Raw genomic sequence first — 18,651 nt, forward strand, 5'->3', positions numbered from 1 at the left:
AACTTTGTATATGCCTTACGAATTTTTTGTTGTTGATTGATGATATAATGTCGGTTTTTAATTTAGATATGATTATAAGAGTGGTATTAACCAAAAGAGAAAAAAAATAGGACAAGCTAGTAAATTTCACCCATATGGGAAGCCCAACAAGACCTCGGTGGTGAAAAATCATTGTTGCCCCCTCACAACATAGTTTCGGTGTATCCCACGTTTTTATTGTGTAATTGGGTATTTTTATTTATTTATTTTTGTAATTGGATTTTGTTGTGCTTTTACCTAATTTTAAAGTTTTGATTTTTTTTTAAACCGAAAGAAATTTTATTTGATATAAAATTATCAAATTTTAAAAATAAAAAATAAAATAATATTTATAAAAAAGTTATCATAATATGATATTTAATTTTTTTAAATATATATTTAATATTTTATTATTTTATTAAAAAAAATCTCTAATGGCATTAGCCCAATTGTCTTTTACCTTTTTTTTTAATTTTTAACATTAATCCAAACCAAAACGCCCTAGGCTTATTGTTCATTGAAATTAAAAAAAAATCATAAGATTAACCGAATTGATTTCTTGGAAATTTTTAACCAAAATGAAATTTACAATTCAGCCGGCCCGTTTTATTCTTTTACAATTCGCCGCTCCAATTTTTCGTTTTTCCAATTTCAACCTCTTGTATTTGGAAAAATCACAATCAACACGCAATCTAAGAATTACATGCCAATGATACTCATATTAGGGTGTGTTTATTTGTGTTGGAAAAAAAAGAAGTGTATTTAAGTCTCTTGAACGTTTAATTTTTATCTCTAAATGTATTTTTATGTGAAGTTAAAAATTTGTTGTAACTTTTGCATTTACGTTCACATTAGCTTGTTATTGTCGAAAAATCAAGTGAGAAATTTTATTTCTTTTCTACTAACTTTATTCTTTAATTAATAAGATCTATTTAAATATCTAAATTAAAATGATAAGATGATATAAAAAAATTATTTAAATTGATATCTCTTTTAATAATTTTTATCTAAAAATAATTTTGAATAGTGTAATCTAAATAATAATTATTTTATTACAATCTATTTTAATATAAAGATGACCAAATATAAATCACCTTAATACAAACTTACTTTTTATTAAAATTAAGTTTGTAAAATTAATCTTATACAAATTTTCATTTATAAATTTTAATCCAAACACACACTTAATATAAAAAAAAAACTAGTTTGTCAAATGTTTGAGTCTAAAGTGTATGCTTTTTTTTTTGTTTGAACTTAAGGTGTATCAAGTACAGACTTAAGGTGTATGCTTAGTAAACAGGAAGAGAACATAGCTTGAAAAATTATGATGCACAAATACGGGATATAATACGATACAAAATATGTTAACAGATAAATTTTAAAATTTTATAAGGCACAAAAATATGCATATATAACTCCCTCTATGTTACACTTACGGTACATAGCCGGTCCCAAGCCCGGATAAAGAAGGAGGATTGTGTTACGTCTTTGGCAATCAACATAAAAATATAGCCGAACCCCATGACATGAATCAAAGACATTATTGCGCTAAAGTTAGGTCGTTGCCCGGAAGCAACGCGCCGTATGGCTCGAGTACGGTGTCAAAGCAAGAGCCACTGCATCGGTGCCCGGATGTAGTGTTAAATGAGCAAGGGTTCTTGCGTTTTCGTAAACGGACGAGGGTAAATAAGCTAGTTCACAAAGTAAAAGGTAAAGGTCGAAGCGACAGAAGGTTGAGATTTGGGACATGGAACATAGGCACTCTAACAAAAAATGGAGGTGGTGGACACCATGACAAGGAGGAAGATTAACATTATGTGCCTACAAGAAACGAAATGGGTTGGTGCAAAGGCTAGGGAGTTAGATACTTCTGGTTTCAAACTTTGGTATACAGGAAAGGTGAAGAATAGGAATGAGGTTGGAATAATTGTGGATAAGTAGTGGAAGAAGGACGTAGTGGATGTCAAGAGGGTGGGAGATCGGAGCATCTCTATCAAACTTGTAGTGGAGGGAGGTGCTTTCCATGTGATTAGTGCCTATGCACCGCAAGTGGGTTCGAACGAACAACACAAGATAAGGTTTTGGGAGGATCTAGAGAGTTTGGTTCAAGACATACCTTTGGGAGATAAGATTTTCTTAGGAGGAGATTTAAATGGCCATGTTGGGAGAGAAGTGACTGGATATGGGAGTATTCACGGAGGCCATGGTTTCGGGGTGATCAATGCCGAGGGTAAAACTATTTTGGACTTTTTCTCAACCTTTGATCTTCTCATTGCAAATACATGTTTTAAAAAGAGAGACGAACATCTTATAACCTATAAGAGTGGCATGACAAGCTCTCAAATCGACTTCTTCTTGTTGAGGAGAGTCAACCGGAAATTTTGCATTAACTGTAAAATTATCCTGGGAGAGAGTTTGACAACACAACATAGGGTGCTCGTCATGGATTTTCGCGTTGAGCAAAAGTTAAGGAAAAGAAATCATACGAAGAACCCAAGGACGAGGTGGTGGCGGATGAAAGGTGAGGAACAAAGAAGCTTCCTAAGACGGGTAGGAGAAGAGACAAAGTGGGATGGGAATGGAAGCGTAGAAGATATGTGGAGGGAGATGGCAGAAGTTATTAGAAGAACAGCAAAAAAAAGTTTTGGTGAATCTAAAGGAATAGGACCAAGAGACAAGGAGTCCTGGTGGTGGAATGCGAGTATACAAGAAAAGATAAAGATAAAAAGGGAATGCTTTAAAGAGTGGTCTTTATGCCGCAATGTAGATAACTGGAAAAAATATAAGGCGGCTAAGAAAGAGACAAAAGTGGCTGTAAGTGAAGCAAGAACAAGAGCATATGAGGGTCTCTACCAGTCTTTGGGCACGAAAGAAGGAGAAAAAAGTATATATAGAATCGCAAAGAGCCGGGAAAGAAGAACGAGAGATTTGGATAAGGTTAAGTGCATAAAGGATAAGGATGGAGAGGTATTGGCTCAAGAGGAGAAGATTAATGAAAGGTGGAAGAGCTACTTCTACGAGTTATTTAATGAGGGACAGAAGACTCTTCCGAGCCTTGATCGATTATGCACAAGGGAAGAAGATCAAAACTTTGACTACTATCGAAGGATTCGAGACTTCGAGGTAAAAGAGGCTCTAAAGCAGATGAAAAATGGCAGGGCAGTAGGACCTGATAATATCCCGATTGAAGTTTGGAAGGGTCTTGGAGAAAAAGGCATCAACTAGTTAACCAAGCTTTTTAATGAGATTTTAAGGTCAAAGAAGATGCCTGATGAGTGGAGAAAGATCACCTTGGTACCTATCTACAAGAATAAGGGGGATATACAAAGTTGCGAAAATTATAGAGGGATTAAGCTTATGAGTCATACTATGAAGTTATGGAAAAGGGTGATAAAACGGAGGTTGAGAAAAGAGACACAAGTAACAGAGAACCAATTTGGATTTATGCCAGGCAGATCTACTACTGAAGCGATATACCTATTAAGAAGGATGATGGAGAGGTATCGTAGTAATAAAAGGGATCTACATATGGTGTTTATTGATTTGGAAAAAGCGTATGATAGGGTACCAAGGGAGGTCTTATGGAAGGTTTTAGAAAAGATAAGAGTAAGGATCACATATATTCGGGCAATTAAAGACATGTATGATGGGGCCACAACTAGTGTGAAGACTCAAGGTGGTGTGACAGAGGAATTTCCTATTGGTATAGGATTGCACCAGGGATCATCCTTAAGTCCATACCTTTTCACATTAGTCTTGGAAGTACTCACAGAGCACATCCAAGAGCCTATTCCATGGTGTATGCTTTTTGCCGATGATATCGTCCTTATGGGAGAGTCAAGGGAAGACCTAAATAAGAAATTGGAGTTATGGAGAGAAGCTTTAGAAGTGTATGGTCTGCGCATAAGCCGTAGCAAGACGGAATATATGGAATGTAAGTTCAGTCTGAGAAGGGAAAACCCCAATATAGAGGTAAAAATTGGAGAAAGCATCCTACGAAAAGTTAAAAGTTTTAAGTATCTTAGGTGCATCATACAGGATAATGGAGAGATTAAACAGGATGTAAATCATAGGATCCAAGCAGGTTGGTCAAAATGGCAGAGTGCATCTGGGTTTATATGCGACAAAAAAGTGCCTCTAAAACTTAAAAGTAAATTCTATCGCACCGCTATAAGATCGGCTATGCTGTATGGTACGGAGTGTTAGGTGGCTAAAGGGGAGCACGAACATAAGCTGAGTGTGGCAGAGATGAAGATGTTGAGATGGATGAGTGGTCATACGCGATTGGATAAAATAAGGAATGAAAATATAAGGGAGAGTGTTGGAGTAGCACCCATTGTGGAAAAGATGGTTGAATCGCATCTCAGGTAGTTTGGACATGTGAGAAGAAGACCGATAGAACATCCAGTCAGGAGGGTGGATGAGATGGAAGATGGACAAAGGGCGAAAGGCGGAGAAGACCTAAGAAGACCATCCATGAGGTGGTCAAACGAGATCTACATGTAAACGGTCTTTCTGTAGACATGATACATGACAGAGCACAATAGCGTTGTTTGATTCATGTAGCCAACCCCACTTAGTGGGACAAGGCTTTGTTGTTGTTGTTTTACAAGAATATGCATATATATAAAATATAAAATATTTTTAAATAATTCGTAATGATATTTTGATATTTTATTGATATTAAAATATAAATTAATTTTTTAGTTATTTTTAATGTCTTATTTCAATTATATAAAATATTTAGAATATTTTTTATTTTAATAAATAATAATATATACTATTTTTAAATTTATTTCAATAATACATGTTAAGAATAAAATTAAATATTTTAGTATTTAAATATATTTAAATATATTCAAAAAATATTTTTTATTTTTTATTAAGATATAATTAAATACAATAAATATGTGTATAAAAAAAAATATTAATAAATATTGTATCTGAAATATATGTCTAACACACAAATACCCAAATGTTCCTATTTCATGGTCCGGAAATAATAGGGTCCAAAGTGAGAGGAGCTCCAGTTCTACTCATTCTTTTGGCCAATAGTCACCTACAGGCCAAGTATATAATCTACATTTTATGTGGATTATGTGGATGTTGATCAAACACGAATTTTTTTTCTAAAAGAAAAATTACGAATTTTATTATTTGGCGTAGAGCAAAGAATCAATTCCAACTAATATAAAAAAATGTTAAAAGAGTCAAATCCAACTACCCAATGAAAGAAGTGTAAGTTTAATATTTTTCTTCTATTCTTTGTTTTTTTTTTTCTTATTCCCTCTTTTATATTTTCTTAGTTTTTCTCATGTTGGAATTTGTTTTATCCCTAAACATGATATACAAACAAATAACATAAAATTTTGAGAAGAATAAACATATTTTTTCTCGGTGTCTATAGAATTTAGTTGATATGATATGCAAAGACAAAGAAAATGTGAATTTTGAATAAAAATAAATAGTGTATTTATTTATACAATTAATAAATATAAGAGTAAAAGATAAATAAGTTCTTAATTTTTTTCGCAGATATTTTTGTCCTCAAGAAAAGGAAAATACATTTATGTTCCTGACCTCTGTAAAACGTGGACATATTAACTCTTCCGTTAAATTCAGTCCATTGGACCGTCGAAAAACTCTGACGTGGCAAACGTAGAGCTGACGTGTTCGTTACGGGAGTTCACATGGCTGTGAACTTTTGAAAACTGGACATATAAATCTCCAGACACGAAAACGATGCCGTTTCACTACCTCTCCCAATCTTTCAAATTTTTTTGTCCTGACCAAGATTGATCCCTGAAGAATTGTAGCACAACACTTTAATGAAACCAGGATCTTTCAGGAAAACTAAGCTAAATAGATCAACTCATTCTACCAAAGTCAATATAGTGATTATCAAATATGATGCCATTCCAGTGATGCCTCTTATTTTCCGTTTAAAAACAGGTTTCCATAAAAATAGTTTTCATAGTGGTTTTGAGACCAGATATCCATAGTACATTAATAAGAACAGCCCACTATAAACTTCAATGGGTTGGATTCTTAAAAACTAAAAATTTGTGTATTGCATCGAATTTAACATGAAAATAACAAAAAAATTAACACAAAAAATCAACACAAATAGTTTGTTTACATGAATAAACATTTCTTTTCTCCTTTTTGATATACATGGATAATTAAAATAGGCTACGAATAAATGCCACTGGTCATAACTCAACTTAATTATTGAATGGTTAGCAGGCAATTGCATCTACACGCACGTGCGAGATGATCATATGGAAATGCAAATATACAAGAATAGCAAAATGTTACAAAAACAAGGTGCAGCTCACAATAAGACAAGTGCCCAATAAGAGATATAGAATCGGCAAAAAAAATGTACTCCCAAATTCAATTAAGGTTTAGCAATGATGACAACAAAGTTATATGCAAATTAACATACTATCAATGAAACAATAGCAAAACCCCTAAAGTTTACCAAAACTTAAACTTAGAAAGCCGTCGAATGAATGGTTTGAACTCGTCGGAACCCTTAGTGGGAAGCAAAGGTCCATCAGCATTAGGCTCCAGCTCATGATCAACCAAAGGGGACAAGAACCTAATCAAGAGGTTCAGCAAGTAAATTCCAAGCCCATAACACACAAAGTAAAATCCCTGGACATAAAAAACCCTGAAGACATAAATCGACATAATTGCCAAAGTCACAATCCACCTATAAGTGGTGTGAGGTGTAGATTTATCTAGGTAATACTAGAACATATTTGAGAATTCCTGCCACCATTGGTTTATGGGTGCAGCTGCAGCAGAGATTAGGGTTATGGCGAGAGAACGGGAAACCCTAAGATTGTTGAAAAAATGGGATTGAAGAGAGATATTACTGTGGAAAACAAGAAATGAATTGAAGAGAAGAATAGGAGCTGACCTTAGAGGATGAGGGTTTTGGGAGGCTTCGATGGGAACGAAGATGATTTCAATTGAGAGAAACCGAAGAGTTAGTAGATCTACAAGGTATGGAAAATTTTGATAGATTGGAGAAGGGAGTGAAACGGCATCGTTTTTGTGTATGGGAACTTATATGTCCAATTTCCAAAAACTCACAGCCATGTAGACTCCTGTAACGAACACGTCAGATCCACGTTTGCCACATCAGAATTTTTCGACGGATCCAATAGACTGAATTCAACAGAAGGGTTAATATGTCCACGTTTTACAGGGGTCAGGGACATGAATGTAATTTTCGTTATTTGAGGACGAAAATGTCTGTGAAAAAAAAGGTTAGGGACCTATTTATCCGTTACTCTAATATAATTTTTTGAATTAAATAAAAAAAACTTTTCAACTTCATGTTTGTATAAATTAATATAGACATGATATAAATAGTAAAGATGTATATGGGTTAGATTGAGTTTAATTAGATCTAGACTGATTCTAATATTTTATCGGATCTATTTTGACTCAATCATAAATTGACTTTAAATAAATTGAATTGAAATAGGTCGACCCGATATAAAATATGTATATAAAATTTGTAAATTTTATATAATAAATTAATAAATTTTACTTTTAAAAATTAAATTTAGCAAATTTTATATATACTGAGAGTTGTCGGTACGGATTGTGAGATGGATCAAGGACTCGCCAGCCTTGGGTGGTGATAAGATCAGATCTTGTTGGAACGACGGGCGGTGGTACTTGTAAAGACACTCCGACGCTCAAATCAGAATGGATCTGAGAGGTATAGGTGAGGGTTAGAAATGTGTGTACCTGAGGGATCCCTTGGCTCAGGTGATGTCGCGGGACAGGCAAAAGTCCACATATCGTGCCTTCCTCCGTTCAGCTGCCATTTTCCGGAAGGTAGAGCCGATGTTGACTCAGGTGGCCCTCTTGGATGGCAAGCTCCGCCAGTCCCAGGTAAAGACTGGAAAGATGAAGGGGCAGCTGGAGGCGGCTAAGATTGCTTGTCCGAATACTGTGAAGGATTCAGAGGATGTTGGCTCAGAAGTCTTCGTCTTTCTGAGTTGGAGACCTCACTTCGTTCTTAGCTGGCTCGAGAGCAAAAGTGGGTAGCCGATGCTGAGTCGAGGGTTGCTATCATTGTCACCGAGGCAGAGTTGTTGAAGGCTGAGATGGTCAAGCTGAAGAAGGAGAACGAGGGACTGGTTACGGATTCCAAGGATGCGATCTTGGTGACAGAGGAGACATTGAACGCTCAGGTTCGGTTGCTAGCCTCTGATGTCGATGTGTCCGTCATGGGGGCATTCCATCATGGGGAGATCATGGACATGGAATGACCTTTTATGTTTTTATGAAAAAATTTTCTAAGTTTGTAATTCGTTTTGGCATAACAATTTCTTTTGTATGCCGTTTGATTGGCGTGCATGTTTTTACTTTTGTGAACAATTTCCTTAAGTTTTGGTGCTATTTTCTTGGAGGATTTTGTACTGTTCTTAGATGACCTCTTGGTGGCCTGTTTTGCGTAGTTACGAATAGTGTGCCTCTTGGTGGGCTATTTTTCATACTTGTGTTTATTTTGGGATATCCATTTGTATTGGCCTCAGGGGTGTTTGGGCCTTGGGGTAGCCATTTATTTATTCTGTTTGTGTCGTTGATTTGGTGAGAATGAAGGAGATATGTTTTTTGAAAAGAAAATATAAGAATGGTTTTTATTATGGGTTGGGCCTCATTAAAACCTCCCGTTGTGGGTAGGAAAGAGCGCCCAACAAGGAAAACAAAAATAATGATAAATAAAAAATAAAAAATAAAAGAAGATCACAAAATTGTAGAATAACCTTAATCTTGCAAAAGGTATCATCTCGGTGGTGCATTCTTATGTGTAGTAGCTTCGTATGTTCGCTGAGTTTCATGACCTCGGTAATCCGGTCTCGTTGAATCGTTCAAGCTTGTAGGCTCTTTTTCCTTTTCCGTTGAGTCCCATTAAGCCTGAGGTGGGAGGACTGATATCATTGCATTGGAAGACGAGGTCTCCCAGTTTGAAGTCCTATTTTACCACGCTGTGGTTGTACCTTAGGCTTATCTTTTTTCTTAGGAATAGCTTTTGTAGGTGTGTTATGCTTCTGACTTTGTCTGCAAGGTCCCACTCTGCGTCCTCATCGTGTCCTCCCACGGTTCTCTGTGGGATGGGGTCCCCGACCTTCACCAAAATAATGGCCTCTATGCCGTATGTTAGCCGAAAGGAGGTCTCTCCCCGGTTGAAGTTTGGAGGCATGTTCGGTATGACCAGAGGAAGGATCCGAGCTCATCGGCTCAGAGACCTTTGGATTTGTCTAGTCATTTCTTGAGGCTTTTCACGATGATTTTGTTGGCCGCTTCTACTTGGTCGTTGGTTTGGGGATGTTCCAGTGAGCTGAACCGTTGTCAGATGCTGAGTCCTTCTAGGGACTCCTTAAACCGATTATCCACAAACTGGGTTCCATTTTTGAGATTACTATCTCAAGGATTCCAAAACGAGTTATGACTTGTCACCAGAACAACTTTCTACATTGAGTGGTCGGGATGGTGGCTAGTACCTCAGCTTGGATCCATTTTGTGAAATAATCGATAGTGGCTACGAGGTACCTGAGTTGCCCGGGAGCCATGAGGAAGCGTCCTACTAGGTCGATTTCCCAGGTTTCGAAGGCCGGTCTGTCGTTATTGTGCTAAGTTGGTGAGGGGAGGCTTGGTGAAAGTCGGCATGGCCTTGACATTTCTGGCAACTTTTGACCAATTGGAGAGAGTCTTTGATGATGGTGGGCCAGAAGTACCCAACGCGGATGATCGTTTGGCTAAGGTTCGGCATGGTGGTCGCAGCATCCTTGGTGAATCTCATGAATTTTGTAATCTCTGTCGCCGGGTTCTATACACTTGAAGATGGTTTAGGACAATCCCCATTTGTACAGTTGCCTTGCAATTGTGGTATACTTTCCAGCTTCCTTGCTGTCGGTGAGGTATCACAGGATTGGAAATGTCCAAGAGTGCTGATTTGATATGGTAAGATTTGTTGTGGTTGTGGCTGCAACAGATAGGATCTTAATGACCTTCTGGATTAGTGATCGGTTCGCTGGGATCGTCTTGGTACTTTCCAGCAAAGAAAGTAGGCCACCCTCGGATTTCTTTCATTCAGAATGTTTCGAATGGTCACCTTGTTGAACTGAGTGGTTAGTTCCTTGAGTTTGAATAGGTACTACTGTAGTAGGGGGTCCTGTGTTTGGCAGTCCCTATTTATTTGGGAACTAACTACTTGAGAGTCACTACAGACTTCTATTGTTTTTACCCCGACTTCTTTGGTTAGGGTCAATCCGGCCAAGAGGGCTTCGTATTCGTCTTGGTTGTTAGAGATCGGAAACTCGTACCAAATAATATGTTCGATAGTGATCCTGCTCTTGTTTTCCAGTATTATTACCACTCCTCCTGAGCTGATGTTTGATGATTTGTCAACATGAGGCTTCCATAGCTCTTGGGATTTGCTTCCTGGGGTCATTTGGCAATGAAGTCCGCCATGATCTGAGCCTTGATTGCGTTCCTGGGTTTGAAACTGATCTCGTATTGAGATAGCTTGACCAACCAACTTGCTGACGAATTTTGAGAATATTCACAACTGAACTGGCAAGTGCATCAAGTCGTCCAAGTAAGTGAGGGTCAATCCCACGAGAACTGATGGAACGAGCAACAATGGTCGACTGATTGGTTTAGTTAGGTAGATAGAAAAGTTGGTTTGGTAGTTTTCAAAAGCATTAAATAATAAAGAAAGAGTAAAGAAGGCAAATAATGAGTTTGATGTAAAAATCAATGAGAAAAACAGTCAAGGTATTAGAGATGTTTGCTTTTCTGGATTAAGTTTTCTTACCAACTATTTTAATCATGCAAGATTCATTTCATGGAAACCTGTAATTGGCTAAACCTAATCTCTTAGTGATTTAGTCTCCTCTAATCTTCATGAACTGCCAATCTCTTGGTCACTTGATTCCAATTAGAGGGTTAAGTTCAAATTTAGTTTATGGCCACAAAAACCCTAATTATCCAAAGCTAAACGGATTATATGTCACATATCTAGATTAGTTAGAGTAATTAGCAATTAAGGAGGAATTTACTTTCAAGATGTGTTCATGTGAGAGGCCTTTCCCAAGGGTCACAAGAACGCATCTAGAATAAGAGTCATACTCTAGTTCCACCCAGATTCATGAAATTAAGAACGAAAGTAATCCTTGAAACTGAATCAATACATTAATTAAAATAGAAGAATAATAGACTTAATCCATAGAAATAAACAGAGCTCCTAACCTTAACTAAAAAGATTTAGTTGCTTATGACTTACAAAGAAAACAAGGGTTCTGGAAAGTGTGGAAGAGAGAAGATCCCCTTCGGAAGAAGTGGTGCGCAAAATTATAACTCGCACAACTTAACCGGCAAGCACACCGGGTCATCTAAGTAATACCTCTGGTGAGTGAGGGTTGATCCTATGAAGATTGCTGAACTGAGCAAGCAAAGGTTGTCCCGTTGGACTTAGTCAGGAAAATAGTAAAAAGAGTTGGTGTGGTTGTAAACGCATAAGATGATAAACAAGCAAGTAAAGAAGAGCAAGTAAAGGTTTGGTGTAAAACAATGATAAGAAATCAGTTAAGGTTTCGGAGATGTTTACTTTTTCCGGATTAAAATGTCTACCAACTATTTTAACAATGAATGATTCATTTTATGGCAAACCATAAGTAATTAAACGCTAATCTCTTAGTGATTTAATCTCCTCTAATCCTCATCAAACGCCACTCTCGTGGTCACTCAATTCAGATCAGAGGGTGAAGTTCAGAAAACTAGTTTATGGCCACAAAAATCCTAATTACCCAAAGCTAATAGGATTATACGTCACATATCCTAATTAGTTCATGTAATTAGAAATTTAGGAGGAGTGCTTTTGGTGGACGAAATTGTGATCAATACTTTTCACAACTCAATTAATCCCCGGTGATGAACCCAAGAACTTGGTGTTCAATACCATGGCATAAACACAACTTCGCACAACTAACCAGCAAGTGTACTGGGTCGTCCAAGTAATAAACCTTACGCGAGTAAGGGTCGATCCCACAGAGATTGTTGGTATGAAGCAAGCTATGGTCACCTTGTAAATCTTAGTCAGGCAAACTCAAATGGATATGAATGATGAATAAAACATAAAGATAAAGATAGAGATACTTATGTAATTCATTGGTGGGAATTTCAGATAAGCGTATGAAGATGCTTGGTCCCTTCCGTCTCTCTGCTTTCCTACTGTCTTCATCCAGTCCTTCTTACTCCTTTCCATAGCAAGCTGTATGCAAGGGTTTCACCGTTGTCAGTGGCTACCTCCCATCCTCTCAGTGGAAATGTTCAACACACCCTGTCACGGCATGGCTATCCATCTGTCGGTTCTCAATCAGGTCGGAATAGAATCCAGTGATTCTATTGCGTCTGTCACTAACGCCCAGCCCTCAGGAGTTTGAAGCTCGTCACAGTCATTCAATCATTGAATCCTACTCAGAATACCACAGACAAGGTTTAGACCTTCCAGATTCTCTTGAATGCCGCCATCAGTTCTAGCTTATACCACGAAGATTCCGGTTAAAGAATCCAAGAGATATCCACCCAATCTAAGATAGAACGGAGGTGGTTGTCAGGCACACGTTCATAGGTGAGAATGATGATGAGTGTCACGGATCATCACATTCATCAAGTTGAAAAACAAGTGATATCTTAGAACAAGAACAAGCGGAATTGAATAGAAGAACAATAGCAATTGCATTAATACTCGAGGTACAGCAGAGCTCCACACCTTAATCTATGGTGTGTAGAAACTCCACCGTTGAAAATACATAAGAACAAGGTCTAGGCATGGCCATGAGGCCAGCCTCCCAATGATCTAAGAACTAGACGTCCAAAGATGATCTAGAGATCTAGAGTGATCAAAAGATTTCAAAGATCAAAAGATGAAAATACAATAGTAAAAGGTCCTATATATAGAGAACTAGTAGCCTAGGGTGTACAGAGATGAGTAAATGACATAAAAATCCACTTCCGGGCCCACTTGGTGTGTGCTTGGGCTGAGCATTGAAGCATTTTCGTGTAGAGACTTCTCTTGGAGTTAAACGCCAGCTTTGGTGCCAGTTTGGGCGTTTAACTCCCATCCTTGTGCCAGTTCCGGCGTTTAACGCTGGGAATTCTGAGGGTGACTTTGAACGCCGGTTTGGGCCATCAAATCTTGGGCAAAGTATGGACTATCATATATTGCTGGAAAGCCCAGGATGTCTACTTTCCAACGCGGTTGAGAGCGCGCCAATTGGGCTTCTGTAGCTCCAGAAAATCCACTTCGAGTGCAGGGAGGTCAGAATCCAACAGCATCTGCAGTCCTTTTCAGTCTCTGAATCAGATTTTTGCTCAGGTCCCTCAATTTCAGCCAGAAAATACCTGAAATCACAGAAAAACACACAAACTCATAGTAAAGTCCAGAAAAGTGAATTTTAACTAAAAACTAATAAAAACATACTAAAAACTAACTCAAACATACTAAAAACATACTAAAAACAATGCCAAAAAGCGTACAAATTATCCGCTCATCACAAACCAAACTTAAATTGTTGCTTGTCCTCAAGCAACCAAAAATCAAATAAGATAAAAAGAAGAGAATATACATTGAATTCCAAAAAAATCTATGAAGATCAGTATTAATTAGATGAGCGGGGCTTTTAGCTTTTTGCCTCTGAACAGTTTTGGCATCTCACTCTATCCTTTGAAATTCAGAATGATTGGCTTCTTTAGGAACTCAGAATCCAGATAGTGTCATTGATTCTCCTAGTTAAGTATGATGATTCTTGAACACAGCTACTTATTGAGTCTTGGCCGTGGCCCAAAGCACTCTGTCTTCCAGTATTACCACCGGATACATACATGCCACAGACACATGAATCCCCAATTAGAGGTGTCCAGGGTTCTTAAGCACACTCTTTTTGCCTTGGATCACAACTTTATTTCTTTCTTTTTCTTTCTTTTTCTTTCTTTTTCTCTTTCTTTTTCTTTTTTTTTCGAATTTTTTTTGTATTCACTGCTTTTTCTTGCTTCAAGAATCATTTTTATGATTTTTCAGATCCTCAGTAACATGTCTCCTTTTTCATCATTCTTTCAAGAGCCAATGTTCATGAACCACAAATTCAAGATACATATGCACTGTTTAAGCATACATTCAGAAAACAAAAGTATTGCCACCACATCAAAATAATTAAACTGTTATAAAATTCAAAATTCATGCAATTCTTTTCTTTTTCAATTAAGAACATTTTTCATTCAAGAAAGGTGATGGATTCATAGGACATTCATAACTTTAAGGCATAGACACTAAGATACTAATGATCACAAGACACAAACATAGATAAACATAAGCATAAAATTCGAAAAACAGAAAAATAAAGAACAAGGAAATTAAAGAACGGGTCCACCTTAGTGATGGCGGCTTGTTCTTCCTCTTGAAGATCCTATGGAGTGCTTGAGCTCCTCAATGTCTCTTCCTTGTCTTTGTTGCTCCTCTCTCATGTTTCTTTGATCTTCTCTAATTTCATGGAGGAGGATGGAATGTTCTTGGTGCTCCACCCTTAGTTGTCCCATGTTGGAACTCAATTCTCCTAGGGAGGTGTTTAGTTGCTCCCAATAGTTTTGTGGAGGAAAGTGCATCCCTTGAGGCATCTCAGGGATTTGATGATGAGAGGGGTCTCTCGTTTGCTCCATCCTCTTCTTAGTGATGGGCTTGTCCTCATCAATGGTAATGTCTCCCTCTATGTCAACTCCAACTGAATAACGGAGGTGACAAATGAGATGAGGAAAGGCTAACCTTGCCAAGGTAGAGGACTTGTCCGCCACCATATAAAGTTCTTGGGATATAACCTCATGAACTTTTATTTCTTCTCCAATCATGATGCTATGAATCATGATAGCTCGGTCTATAGTAACTTCGGACTGATTGCTAGTGGGAATGATTGAGCGTTGGATAAACTCCAACCATCCTCTAGCCACGGGCTTAAGGTCATGCCTTCTCAATTGAACCGGCTTTCCTCTTGAATCTCTCTTCCATTGGGCGCCCTCTTCACAAATGACTGTGAGGACTTGGTCCAACCTTTGATCAAAGTTGAACCTTCTAGTGTAAGGATGTTCATCTCCTTGCATCATGGGCAAGTTGAATGCCAACCTTACATTTTTCGGACTAAAATCCAAGTATTTCCCCCGAACCATAGTAAGCCAATTCTTTGGGTCCGGGTTCACACTTTGATCATGGTTCTTGGTGATCCATGCATTGGCATAGAACTCTTGAACCATTAAGATTCCGACTTGTTGAATGGGGTTGGTAAGAACTTCCCAACCTCTTCTTCGGATCTCATGTCGGATCTCCGGATATTCACTCTTTTTGAGTTTGAAAGGTACCTCGGGGATCACCTTCTTCAAGGCCACAACTTCATAGAAGTGGTCTTGATGCACCCTTGAGATGAATCTCTCCATCTCCCATGACTCGGAGGTGGAAGCTTTTGCCTTCCCTTTCCTCTTTCTAGAGGTTTCTCCGGCCTTGGATGCTATAAATGGTTATGGAAAAACAAAAAGCAATGCTTTTACCACACCAAACTTAAAAGGTTTGCTCGTCCTCAAGCAAAAGAAGAAAGAAGAGAGTAGAAGAAGAAGAAATGAAGGATATGGAAGAGGCTTTGTGGTTCGGCCAAAAAGGGGGGAGAAGTAGTGTTTAGGTTGTGTGAAAATGAAAGAGTGAAGAAGGGTTTATATAGGAGTGGGGGAGGGTCATGGTTCGGTTATGGGAGGGTGGGTTTGGGAGGGAAAGTGTTTTGAATTTGAATGGTGGGGTAGGTGGGGTTTTATGAAGGATGGATGTGAGTGGTGAAGAGAAAGATGGGATTTGATAGGTGAAGGGTTTTTGAGGAAGAGGTGTTGAGGTGATTGGTGAATGGGTGAAGAAGAAGAGAGAGGGTGGTGGGGTAGGTGGGGATCCTGTGGGGTCCACAGATCCTGAGGTGTCAAGGAAAAGTCATCCCTGCACCAAGTGGCGAGCAAAATTGCTCTTCATGCCAATTCTGGCATTAAACGCCGGGCTGGTGCCCATTTCTGGCGTTTAACGCCATGTTCTTGCCCTTTTCTGGCGTTTAACGCCAGTCTGGTGCCCCTTTCTGGCGTTAAACGCCCAGAATGGTGCCAGACTGGGCGTTAAACGCCCATCTGCTAGCCTTACTGGCGTTTAAACGCCAGAAGGTTCTTCCTCCAGGGTGTGCTATTTTTCTTTCTATTTTTCATTCTGTTTTTGCTTTTTCCATTGATTTTGTGACTTCTCATGATCATCAACCTACAGAAAACATAAAATAACAAAAGAAAATAGATAAAATATAAAACATTGGGTTGCCTCCCAACAAGCGCTTCTTTAATGTCAGTAGCTTGACAGAGGGCTCTCATGGAGCCTCACAGATGCTCAGAGCAATGTTGGAACCTCCCAACACCAAACTTAGAGTTTGAATGTGGGGGTTCAACACCAAACTTAGAAGTTGGTTGTGGCCTCTCAACATCAAACTTAGAGTTTGACTGTGGGGGCTCTGTTTGGCTCTGTTTTGAGAGAAGCTCTTCATGCTTCCTCTCTATGATGACAGAGGGATATCCTTGAGCCTTAAACACCAAGGATTCTTCATTCACTTGAATGATCAATTCTCCTCTATCAACATCAATCACAGCCTTTGCTGTGGCTAGGAAGGTTCTACCAAGGATGATGGATTCATCCATGCACTTCCCAGTCTCTAGGACTATGAAATCAGCAGGGATGTAATAGTTTTCAACTTTTACCAGAACATCCTCTACAAGTCCATAAGCTTGTTTTCTTGAGTTGTCTGCCATCTCTAGTGAGATTTTTGCAGCTTGCACCTCAAAGATCCCTAGCTTCTCCATTACAGAGAGAGGCATGAGGTTTACACTTGACCCTAGGTCACACAAGGCCTTCTTAAAGGTCATGGTGCCTATGGTACAAGTTATTGAAAACTTCCCAGGATCCTGTCTCTTTTGAGGTAATTTCTGCCTAGACAAGTCATCTAGTTCTTTGGTGAGCAAAGGGGGTTCATCCTCCCAAGTCTCATTTCCAAATAGCTTGTCATTTAGCTTCATGATTGCTCCAAGGTATTTAGCAACTTGCTCTTCAGTGACATACTCATCCTCTTCAGAGGAAGAATACTCATCAGAGCTCATGAATGGCAGAAGTAAGTCCAATGGAATCTCTATGGTCTCATTTTGAGCCTCAGATTCCCATGGTTCCTCATTGGGGAACTCATTGGAGGCCAGTGGATGTCCATTGAGGTCTTCCTCAGTGGCGTTCACTGCCTCTTCCTCCTCTCCAAATTTGGCCATGTTGATGGCTTTGCACTCCCCTTTTGGATTTTCTTCTGTATTGCTTGGAAGAGTACTAGGAGGGAGTTTAGTAATTTTCTTGCTCAGCTGACCCACTTGTCCCTCCAAGTTTCTAATGGAGGACCTTGTTTCAGTCATGAAACTTTGAGTGGTTTTGATTAGATCAGAGACCATGGTTGCTAAGTCAGAGTTGTTCTGCTTAGAACTCTTTGTCTGTTGCTGAGAAGATGATGGAAAAGGCTTGCTATTGCTAAACCTGTTTCTTCCACCATTATTGTTGTTGAAACCTTGTTGGGGTCTCTGTTGATCCTTCCATGAGAGATTTGGATGATTTCTCCATGAAGGATTATAGGTGTTTCCATAGGGTTCTCCCATGTAATTCACCTCTTCCATTGAAGGGTTTTCAAGATCATAAGCTTCTTCTTCAGATGAAGCTTCCTTAGTACTGCCTGGTGCATTTTGCATTCCAGACAGACTTTGAGAAATCATATTGACTTGCTGAGTCAATATTTTGTTCTGAGCCAATATGGCATTCAGAGTGTCAATCTCAAGAACTCCTTTCTTCTGATTTGTCCCATTGTTCACAGCATTTCTTTCAGATGTGTACATGAATTGGTTGTTTGCAACCATTTCAATTAGTTCTTGAGCTTTTGTAGGCGTCTTCTTCAGATGAAGAGATCCTCCAGCAGAGCTATCCAAAGACATCTTGGATAGTTCAGAGAGACCATCATAGAAAACACGTATGATGCTCCATTCAGAAAGCATATCAGAGGGACACTTTCTGATTAATTGTTTGTATCTTTCCCAAGCTTCATAGAGGTATTCTCCTTCCTTATGTCTGAAGGTTTGGACTTCCACTCTAAGCTTACTCAATTTTTGAGGTGGAAAGAACTTTGCCAAGAAGGCATTGACTAGCTTTTCCCAAGAGTTCAGGCTTTCCTTAGGTTGTGAGTCCAACCATATTCTAGCTCTGTCTCTTACAGCAAAAGGGAATAGCATAAGTCTGTAGACCTCAGGGTCAACCCCATTAGTCTTGACAGTGTCACAGATTTGCAAGAATTCAGCTAAAAACTGATGAGGATCTTCTAATGGAAGTCCATGGAACTTGCAATTCTGTTGCATTAGAGAAACTAATTGAGGCTTAAGCTCAAAGTTGTTTGCTCCAATGGCAGGGATAGAGATGCTTCTCCCATAGAAATCGGGAGTAGGTGCAGTAAAGTCACCCAGCAC

The 18,651-nt window shown here is 38.6% G+C and overlaps 1 long non-coding RNA gene across 2 annotated transcripts; it reads right to left on the reverse strand.

Moving 5' to 3' along the window:
- Positions 1 to 5,453: 5,453 nt before the first annotated feature.
- Positions 5,454 to 7,047, reverse strand: LOC112789731 (uncharacterized). Of its 2 annotated transcripts, XR_011880533.1 has the most exons (3): positions 6,947 to 7,047; positions 6,503 to 6,678; positions 5,454 to 5,820 (listed from the first exon to the last, which is right to left on the reverse strand). It is a non-coding gene; the product is annotated as an uncharacterized lncRNA (long non-coding RNA). The 2 variants fall into 2 exon arrangements; XR_003196392.3 differs by lacking the exon at positions 6,947 to 7,047 and having other exon boundaries at positions 6,503 to 6,940.
- Between the last annotated feature and the right edge of the window lie 11,604 nt (positions 7,048 to 18,651).

Source organism: Arachis hypogaea, chromosome 1 (genome assembly GCF_003086295.3).
Source record: "Arachis hypogaea cultivar Tifrunner chromosome 1, arahy.Tifrunner.gnm2.J5K5, whole genome shotgun sequence".
In the NCBI taxonomy this organism is placed as follows: domain Eukaryota; kingdom Viridiplantae; phylum Streptophyta; class Magnoliopsida; order Fabales; family Fabaceae; genus Arachis; species Arachis hypogaea.